The sequence below is a fragment of the Amblyomma maculatum genome, chromosome 1 (genome assembly GCF_055883805.1).
Source record: "Amblyomma maculatum isolate TAMU_Amacu chromosome 1, ASM5588380v1, whole genome shotgun sequence".
Lineage (NCBI taxonomy): Eukaryota > Metazoa > Arthropoda > Arachnida > Ixodida > Ixodidae > Amblyomma > Amblyomma maculatum.
The window spans coordinates 250,542,048-250,551,782 of NC_139344.1; positions in this window are offsets into that span (position 1 = coordinate 250,542,048).

Sequence of the window (9,735 nt, forward strand, 5' to 3'; positions counted from 1 at the left end):
AAATGTCTGAGGTAGTTCAATATAAGCCTCACAATTTCATAATCATGCGGGAAGTGGACAGTAATGCCGGTATACTGTTTGTGACGTCAGAAACTCAGTGTTGCCGGCAGAAATAGTCTCAACTTAAGCCATGAAAACAGCATATTTTAAAGTTGAGTTGCGCGCGAACGGATTATCGTACGGTGCCCAAATTTCGTAGAATGCGTCAGGACGGAGAGGATAATCTACAGTAAAATTTTTATTAGAATATTCGAATGTCAAAAAACCCCCGGAGTTGCCCTTTAATGTGACGGTGGATCAAGGCCACTCGATTGGAGAGCTCGCATTACCGTGATGTTGCATTCGGATCGAGTTGTTTGTCACACGAAAATGTCACTCGGCTGTGAACAATTCGAAGCTGTTCAGCTGCCATGGTAGCCTAATGCATACCCACTTAACTATGTCGCGAATTCCGTGGGTCATTTTCATACCATTTACTCATTCCTGCATACAGCTTTTATACACAAATTTAAGTAAACCTGTTCTAAGCTGACAGCGCTATCCAATAAAAATATATTCCTACTGTGAGCAACCTCTGTGAAAATGCGACATGTAACCACCCTTTCTATCTCATTCTGACAAATGTTACGTTGGAAATATGAAGATGTTTGTTAGGTCAAATCTACATGATAACCTGGGATCTTCGACTCAGTTGGAGACCTTAAAATTTTTACGCCAGAAGGCTATCCGTCATGGCTTCTCGCATTTTGCATGGCCGAGCTAAGCGCTCTTCATAGAGCCGGGCTGCCTCAAGGTGCTACGTATATGCGCCGAAAGTCTTTATTACCCTTTTTATTGGCTGCTCGCAAACCCATACAATTTTTGCTGGTTTGTAATTTTCAATGGAGAACGCGCATCGAGTGTTCCTGTTGTGAATCTCTTAGCTGCGATCATAATGTTTACACTTCAGAGCGCAACTGCAGCCGAGATTCAGCGAGCAGCCAAGTGCGCTTATTAAATGAACACACAAAAAAGGAAGAAAATTACCAATCGCAGATGGAAAACCTTTCATGAGAGAGGTTTATGTCATAGCCATAAATGTCGCTCCACTGTTGAGTTGACATTTCCAGCCCAGCTCGCTATCAGTGGGTGTCGCAACTTAACCATATCTAGCATAGCGCCTCAGCATGGGCACAATCATTGTTTTCATAGATTAGCTGCAGGTACTGTGTAGAGTGAGAAAACAATGATGAAATCAAAAGTTTACACAGCTTGCTACTTCGCCGGACCTCTTCAGACTTCATCATCCTGTTAATGAAGGTTCTCAAGCTGACAAAGCTTGATTACTTCCTTTGCGGGGTACATCAAGCCTCCATTGTCCTTGGTTTTGATCAACCTGTAACTGGTTCAGTTGACTCATATTTCTTGCAACAAGCTCTTGCACGAGTGACATGTCGCCTCAAAGCCATTACCATATATCGCATAAATTAAGCAACAACCTGGTAGTGATAAACAAAACTTGGGGTTCTTAAATCTCCTCTCAGAGCCTCGTTAGGGTACCCGCTCTTTGCTACTTGCTTATTCACCGTATCCCGTAATTGCTGCCTCTGTCGCATGTCATTAGAATGCAGCCTTAAGCCGCCACATTATATGAAAAAGCACCCTACACATAGCTATATTAAGCCCCTTTTTACTGAAGCCGTACGAACGTGCCCTATAAGAGTATAGTGTGCCTGACTTGGGATCTAAGGGTCCCACTTTCAATAATTCCCATTTCACCCTTACATCTTATTGACTCTCTCTGATTTGGCAGCTCCTGCCACATTGAACATGCCATGCGTTCTCATTGCGCCAAAGGTGTCTGGCTATATCACCAACGAACGTGCCTCTAATCAGAGGGGTATTTTTCCGACTTTCCGCCAACAGAGCGGCCACCGGATTTTTTGTGGAACGGGGCTTTTCAGTTTATCGCATCGGCTCTAACAGTCTCAACAGCATAAACAAATGTTGTATGCACAGACTACTTTGCCTGCAAGGCCACTCAGACTAGCACGGCAAAATTTAAAACAAATTTTATGCTTACATAAAAAAACGCTTCGTACCGTTTTTTGATATGTCCTCGCCACATAACCTGCGAGAAAAGCTTCTGGTGCTGCCTCATCGTGTTCATCTGCTTCACAACACATCGTTAAAAATCTTGGTTCACTGTCCAGCTTCCAGGTAACTAAATAGGTTAAACAACGTGACGGAAACACAGGAAAAGAGGACGACACAGCAGCGCAGTAGTGCCGTCCTCTTCTCCTGTGTTCTCGTAACGTTGTTTGTACTGTTAACCTATAATTAATCACCAACAAGTCCAATCTGCTGTCCTTTGTAGCAAGCCCATCATACTTTGTGGCACGGGCACAAGCTCTTTATTTTTCTTTCCTTTTGCATGTCTGCATAATATAGGTCCCCTGTAGCAAATTCACTGGCATTATAGGGCATTATGCTTCAGCATCTGGACTTTTAACCTCAGCGCCGCTTTCATTTCAGAGGAAGCGAGTCCATTTCCACTCCTCGCTACTGCCTTTGTCTGAAGCGAGCTCGGCAGATAAAATTTGAGGGTCTCTTAGATGTCTCTTAAGCGGAGGACGGCGAAAGCCTACCCTTGTCCTATCATTTGCCTTTCATCGTTTGTCACAGTTCGTCATTTCAAGTCGTCGTCTAATATTTTGGTCGTTTCCCAGTCATGAGCCTGCCTCCGTAGTCATTGTAGCCCTTACCACTCATAACAAAGCAGGTTACTCATTTAGAATCAGCAGTGGTCATTACATGTCATCCTTTCACATATTGGTTATTTTGTAGTAATTAGCAGTAATTATGAGTCATGCCTAGCTATTATATTCATTACCACACATCGCTAAGCACTTGTACTCATTTCTAATCAATTGCGGTCATTACATGCCATAGTTTGATATACTGGTCATTAAAATCATTTTAGTCATTCCCATTATTAGTCATTAGCATTAGTCATTACCTCTATCAATGTCTATTTATAACTTATATTGATTACCTATCACCATCAATCATTTTCCTTCTTAATCTCCCTCTTTGCACGTCCGCTTTTGCGACAGACACATCAGTGCACAGATGCGACGCACAGATTACAGCCACAGCTACTGCGCACAGATTTTCGCTCCATGAGCATAGAACGGCTTTCGCCCTAAACAACAAACGCATCCCGTCTCAACGTTAACGTGCTTGCGCACGCGCACACAAAAAAGTTTGCGTTTACCACGCAGACACGAGGCGAACGCGTCCAGAAAGGAAGCAAACCGCGCGCTCAGAGCTGGCTACCCCGGCGGCGACGTGTCCCCGAACAGTGGCGCCCTCAGCAGAAATAGCGGGCGCAACTATAAACTCCCCAAGGACGCGCTTGCCCATTGACGGCGGCGCGACGCAGCAGGCCGCACCCAGTGCGTTTCCATCGAGCGGCCGTGGCAGTGGTAGAACTGCTGCACTAAATGGCAAATCATGCACCAGGTGATATTTTGTTTTTGTGCAACATCTGTGCAGTAAGGTTTTAAGAAGAGAACAGAACCGAGACTAAAGAGACATGGCAGTATTCAGAATTAACAATTTTTAATATAAAACCTTCTTGTCTTCAATCAGCCTGGCATAATTTCCATGCAAATTATTGAATCACTGCTTGAAAGTCGCATAATTGCCTTGGTTCAGTGAACTTTATTGCTGTCGTAAAATTGTGATTTTAAGGGTAACTTCAGTGATATTACAACTTTCACAGATTTTGATGCAATTTCTGTATTGTACGCACTTTTCAAATTCAGAATTAGTGTGCAGAACGACCTATCTGAGAACAGTTTCATTTTTTTTTTTTTTTTTGCAAAATACAGTCGAACCCGGATATATCGAATTTTGGTTATATCGAACTCGCGGAATATCCCCTTGAAAATCCCATGTAAAAGTTTAGGAAAGCCGCGTCATATATCGAACTCAATTTCACCGGTCGTTCGATATATCGAACTCCGCACCACGCACTGGAAAGTGTGCCTTCCCCAAAGACTATCGCGTCACCCTTGGCCGTTTGCCGCGTGACGTTTTCAAACCACGCGCGGAAGGAATGAGAGGGGACAGTTCTGAAAAGCGCCGCGCCCATTCCCCAAAGGCGCGCGAATCTGCAGTTATCGTTCCCCGCGCGCCAACACATGACGTTTGCAAGCCATGTGCGTGGGTGTGCCCATTCTTTTGCCGAGCTATCTCTCTCCTTCAGCACGTGCTACGCATGCGCCAAGCCAGCTCAGCCCGTTTTCAGACAGACCTCGGACGCTTTCTCCAGCGTGTGTTGCGAACCCTCTGCGCGCGGCGGCTGACGTGGCTATGGCGCCTACGGACGTTAAGAAGCGACAGCTCTCTGTTTTTCTTTTTTTTTTTTTTTTTTCGAGAGAGTCATTCTTTCTTACCGTTGTGCTGTACGCGCGAGGTAGCGTAAGATATGGCGGCTGCGGACGTTTAAAAGCAACAGGCTTTTTTTTTTTTTTTTTTTTTTTGCGGGAGCGGTTTATCTTTGCATGTATGAATCAACGGAAGCAGGCAGTCTGCTGCTGCGATCATGACGCCCGCCCCAAGCGCGGCGTGATAAATCGAACCAGGCTTGTGCAATCAAGCCATCACGGGCACTCTGCCAAGTTCGCTCCCCGCCACTGGAGGAGCTATAAAAAGATAAACGCGCCCTGACGTTATCGCTGCGCAGCATCTTGGCACGCTGCCAAGAAATGAGCTGTGGATGCGACGATCGAAACGGAGTGACGCGCGCCATCGACATGCAAGCGAAGACGCTCGCGATTTCTGCCGCAGCGACACAGAAACCTTGTATTGAGATGTCGCGGTGGCTCGAGCGGCAAGAGGGACGCAGTTCCAGCAAGTTTGAAATTTTTCGCTCTATCGCTGCCGCTCGTCGCTGAGATCGCTCAATTGCTTGCATGTGAGCGAGCTGGTCTTAACGCAGTTTATTTTTCAAATTTTCGGGTGCAAAAGTGGAGGGTGGGTTCATTATGCGAGTGGATTGATTAGGCGACAAATACGTTATCGTTTTTTCGCATCGTAAGTGCCGTCACAAGCCGATTTTTGTATATCGAATTATTGATATATCGAACTATTTCGCGATCCCCTTCGAGTTCGATATATCCAGGTTCGTCTGTATTAAATGTAGGCTCGTTCTGTTCAGTCGTGTCCGACTCTTCGTGACCCTATGGACCATGTCACGCCACGCTTTCCGGTCTCTCACTATCTTCCTAACATCACATAACTTCATCTGCAGCTTCTCGAGGATGCCATCTAACCACCGCGTTCGCTGCCTACCCCTTCTCTGGTGACCATCAACCTTTCCCAACATCAAATCTTTCTCCAGCGCCTCCTCTCTTCTCATCAGATGACCAAAGTAGCTGAGCTTTAACTTTACAATTTGACCCTCCAATGAGCAGTCAGGGTTTATGGTCGACAGTATTGACTGTTTTGATCTTCTGGCCGTCCAAGGAACTCTCAAGAGTCTCCGCCAGCACCACAATTCAAATGCGTCAATTCTTCGGCGGTCAGCCTTCTTCACACTTCACAGTCCAACTCTCGCATCCATACATCACAACTGGAAAGACCGTAGCACGAGTTATACGGATCTTGGTTGGCAGTGTAATGTCTCTGCTCTTTACTAGGCGGTCAAGACTAGCCATGGCTCTCTTTCCCAGAAGCAGGCGTCTCCTAATTTCATGGCTGCAGTCTCCTTCTGGGATAATCTTGGAGCCCGAGAAGAGAAAATCTGTCACAGCTTTCACTTCTTGTCCCTTGATGCTCCAGGACTTGATAGGGCAAGACGCCATAATCTTTGTCTTTTAAATGTTCAGTTTAAGCCCAAACTTATCACTCTCTTCTTGTACGCGCATCAGAAGTCTCTTGAGTTCCACTTCACTTTTTGCCATTAAAGTGGTATCATCCGCATATCTAAAGTTGTTGATACGTTTCCCAGCAATCTTCACTCCAGCTGAAGACTCATCCAGACCGGCCTTCCTGATGATGCACTCAGCATATAGGTTAAATGGGCAGGGCGACAGTATGCAGCCTTGTCTCACTTCTTTCTCAATCGGAAACCAATCAGTAAGACCATGCCCAGTTCTGACTGTGGCCTCTTGCCCTTCATAAAGGTTCCTGAGGAGACAGATGAGGTGAATTGAAACTCCCATCTCTTGGAGAGCTTGCCACAATATGCTGTGATCTACGCAGTCAAACGCTTTTGCATAATCAATAAAGCAGAAGTAGATGGGTTTCTGGAACTCTCTTGCTTTTTTCATGATTCAGTGAAGGTTGGCAATCTGGTCTCTAGTTCCTCTGCCCTTGCGAAACTCAGCTTGCACGTCCGGAAGCTCCCAATCCACATACTGCTGCAGCCTACTTGGAGGATTTTCAACATCACCTTGCTAGCATGCGAAATAAGCGCGATCGTGCGGTAGTTGGAATAATCTTTCGCACTGCCTTTCTTTGGAATGGGGATGTAAACTGACATCCTCCAATCCTGTGGCCACTGCAGGGTTGTCCAAATTTGCTGACATAATGTATACAAAACGTCAACAGCGTCGTCATGGTTGAGGTTTTGAAGCAGCTCAGCTGGAATGCCATCAATTCCGCTAGCTTTGTTCTTAGCAACTGGCTAAGGCCCATTCAACTTCACTCTTCAGGATGCCCGGCTCGAGATCAGTAATCACAACCGTCTTATGTTGGGTTTGCACATCCGGGTCCTTCTTGTACAGTTCTCACATACTCTCAATTCACGCTGTATATTTTTAGCATTATAGTGCTGTCGAAGAGGTGATTTTCAGAGTTCTCGGATCATGCCAGTTGGGGAAACTCCGCACTCAAAAAAAATTAAGGTGTCACTTAATTACGTTATATATGTGTGTTGAGCAAGCGATTGCATTAACCCTAAAGTTGGCTCGGCCTGCATCTTGTCCTCCTGCTCCGTTGTCACTGCTCGCTGCGCACGCTGTCTGTGCCAACGTTACTCTGTCCATGGTCGCTTTCCGCGCCCAGGGATTCTCCACTTTCTCTATTCCAGCCTCATACGCCGATCTCAGGTCTGCACACAACGATGCGCAGCGGCAAAGCTGCCAACTGATGCCAGGCCTCTCACCATGTGCTCGGCCATGTCAGGCACAATTATACACAGTTTTAGACTGCAGGGTTTGCAGAGAGAGATTGCACATACTCAGGGTAATTACCGCAGTTTCTTCTACAGATGTCACGAGGTGCTGCTATGAAAATAAGTTTCGAATAGTTTGCAAATATTATATTCTGTTTGAGCTGTGTTGCACATTGCTGTTCGAAGACCGCACGAACATTTTTCCCCTAGAGCTCGTGGTCGGAAATTGTGGCCACATTTCTAAACAGTGCTTACTAGATTGGCATGAACGATATCGCACTTGCCACATAAAACCGTACCTACGATTTAGTATGGTCGATCACTATAATCAAGCACATGGCAAAAGCGCAAGCGCGATAGTGCTCGAATAAGGGATATCTTTGGGCACACTTAGTAAATCATTATTTAGCACAGTAAAAAGAGAACATACGAGAGAAGACAAGCATTAGCGGACGTCCTGTCCCGTCTTCTCTTTTCACTGCACAATGTTTTTCGTGTAACCATAGTGCTAGGCTGTGCAGGAAATTCAATGGCAGGTTTTTCAAGAGCCGTTACGACCAGTCACATTATCGCAGCCACACGGCAAACCAAAAGCCTCGGTGTAAGACCGCACAGGTGTATCGAGTCAAGTGCACTCTCGAGGCATATAGTTTAGCTCCCGAGCATTCGAATGTGGTCGCTCATGTAACTGTAGTTTTGGATCAGCATCAGCACGAGTGATAAAATGTGGCTCGTGCTTATATAACAGAAATACAAAATGTTTGTCCCAGTGTTTTAATATGCAGTTGGTTTTGAAAAGCCATGAGCAAACAATGGCTGTCAAATATTGTTGGAAATACACACACAGGCATGCATACCTCGGCAAAATCCCGAGTGCTCACTCAGGTTCACTTGCAAAATTTTTGTCAATAACCTCCGGGCTCACTCAAACTCAGACTCACACACGCTCGAACTCTTGAATTCGAACTCATTCAGACTTGCAACTCAATCGGACTGACTGCAACTCGCGACTCATCCAGAGTCGACCACTCGTTCCGACTCACTGGGCTCACTCACTCATTTCGACTTAGCACTCAACTGAGAGTCACTCATTTCTACTCAACATTCATGCGGACTCATTATTTTGACTCTGGAGTCATTTGGACTCACACTGAGCTCAGCAATTTCTTTCGCCCTTGACCAAGGCGATTATCTTTTGGTAGGAGGCTTCGCTTTTTGTGTTTTGGATTGGTTGATCGTTTTTGGTGTCTGTGAACAACCGCATGTCTTTTTTTATTTTTATGAAATGCAATCAAGGTTCAATAATTAAGGCTGTCAGTAGACATAACCAAAAGTCTGAAAGAGCTTGACTGGGCCTCTATTCACCATAAGTTGTACATCAGTGGTGGCATTCATGTGCCAAATGCGCAAAATACGCCAGGATGCGCATGAACAAAGGCATTCCGCAGAATTTCTTAATTTTGGCCACCGAGAGAGGCCATCGCGCCTGCAAATGCCCGTTGTCGGCGGCAATAAATTTTCCTTCTAGTGTGTGTGTGTGGGGTGGGGTGTAAAGCGTACACTGTCGTCACGAAAACACATCGTCTAAGTCTAGTCTTGACTCAGATCACGATCTGAATTCGCGTCTGGACTCACAGCTAGGATCATGAGCGCAATGTGAGTCCGGATCTCAATTCAAATGTTAGGGCCGTTGTGTGTGTGTGTGTGTGTGTGTGTGTGTGTGTGTGTGTGTGTGTGTGTGTGTGTGTGTGTGTGTGTGTGTGTGTGTGTGTGTGTGTGTGTGTGTGTGTGTGTGTGTGTGTGTGTGTGTGTGTGTGTGTGTGTGTGTGTGGCAAAAAACCATTAGAGGTATAAACCGTTTACAGAGAGTAGCACCACTCTCCCTAACAGGTGGCGCCACAAAGACTGCCGTCATTGCTGGCCTTCGTAACGCATCGGCATGCTGTGCGGACTGCTGCCGTACATCTCGTGTAAGAATGCTGGCTGACTTTTAAACACCACTGCTTTGATGCAGGCGTCATCTGTATTGTCGAAGTATTAATGACCCCGTTGTTTACTGGCAGAATAACAGACTATATACCTTCTACATAAGGTGCACATCACGGCTTATAGGCCACCGTTTTTCTTGGAGGTGTATCACGAGTTCATGTTTATTTCTGGAACAAGAAAGCACCTTTGAGTTGTAGGGAAAGGTTATACCTCGCGTACCAGCTCATTTTAGCACCGGTAATAGCCATGGAAATGCAGGAACGACCCTGACGTTTTCTCGGGAGTTGTATATTGTGTCTTTGCACTGCTGCCGCGCTTATTTTCGCAGGGCGTTGAGAAGTACCTTGCCGTGGCTATTAATTTCTATGCATAAGAATTGATTGCGCAGAAAGTCAGTGTGAGCATGTCAATGAACCTGCTTACCTTAATTGGATACTGTTCCCACGGATGCGTATCGAATCCCAGCCTCGATCGATGGCTGTTTTTCGGTGGATGCGAAAAGCCAGGCGTCCGTGTGCTGTGCGATGTCAGTGCAGGACCCCAGATGGTCACAATTTCCGGAGTCCTCAACTACGACATCT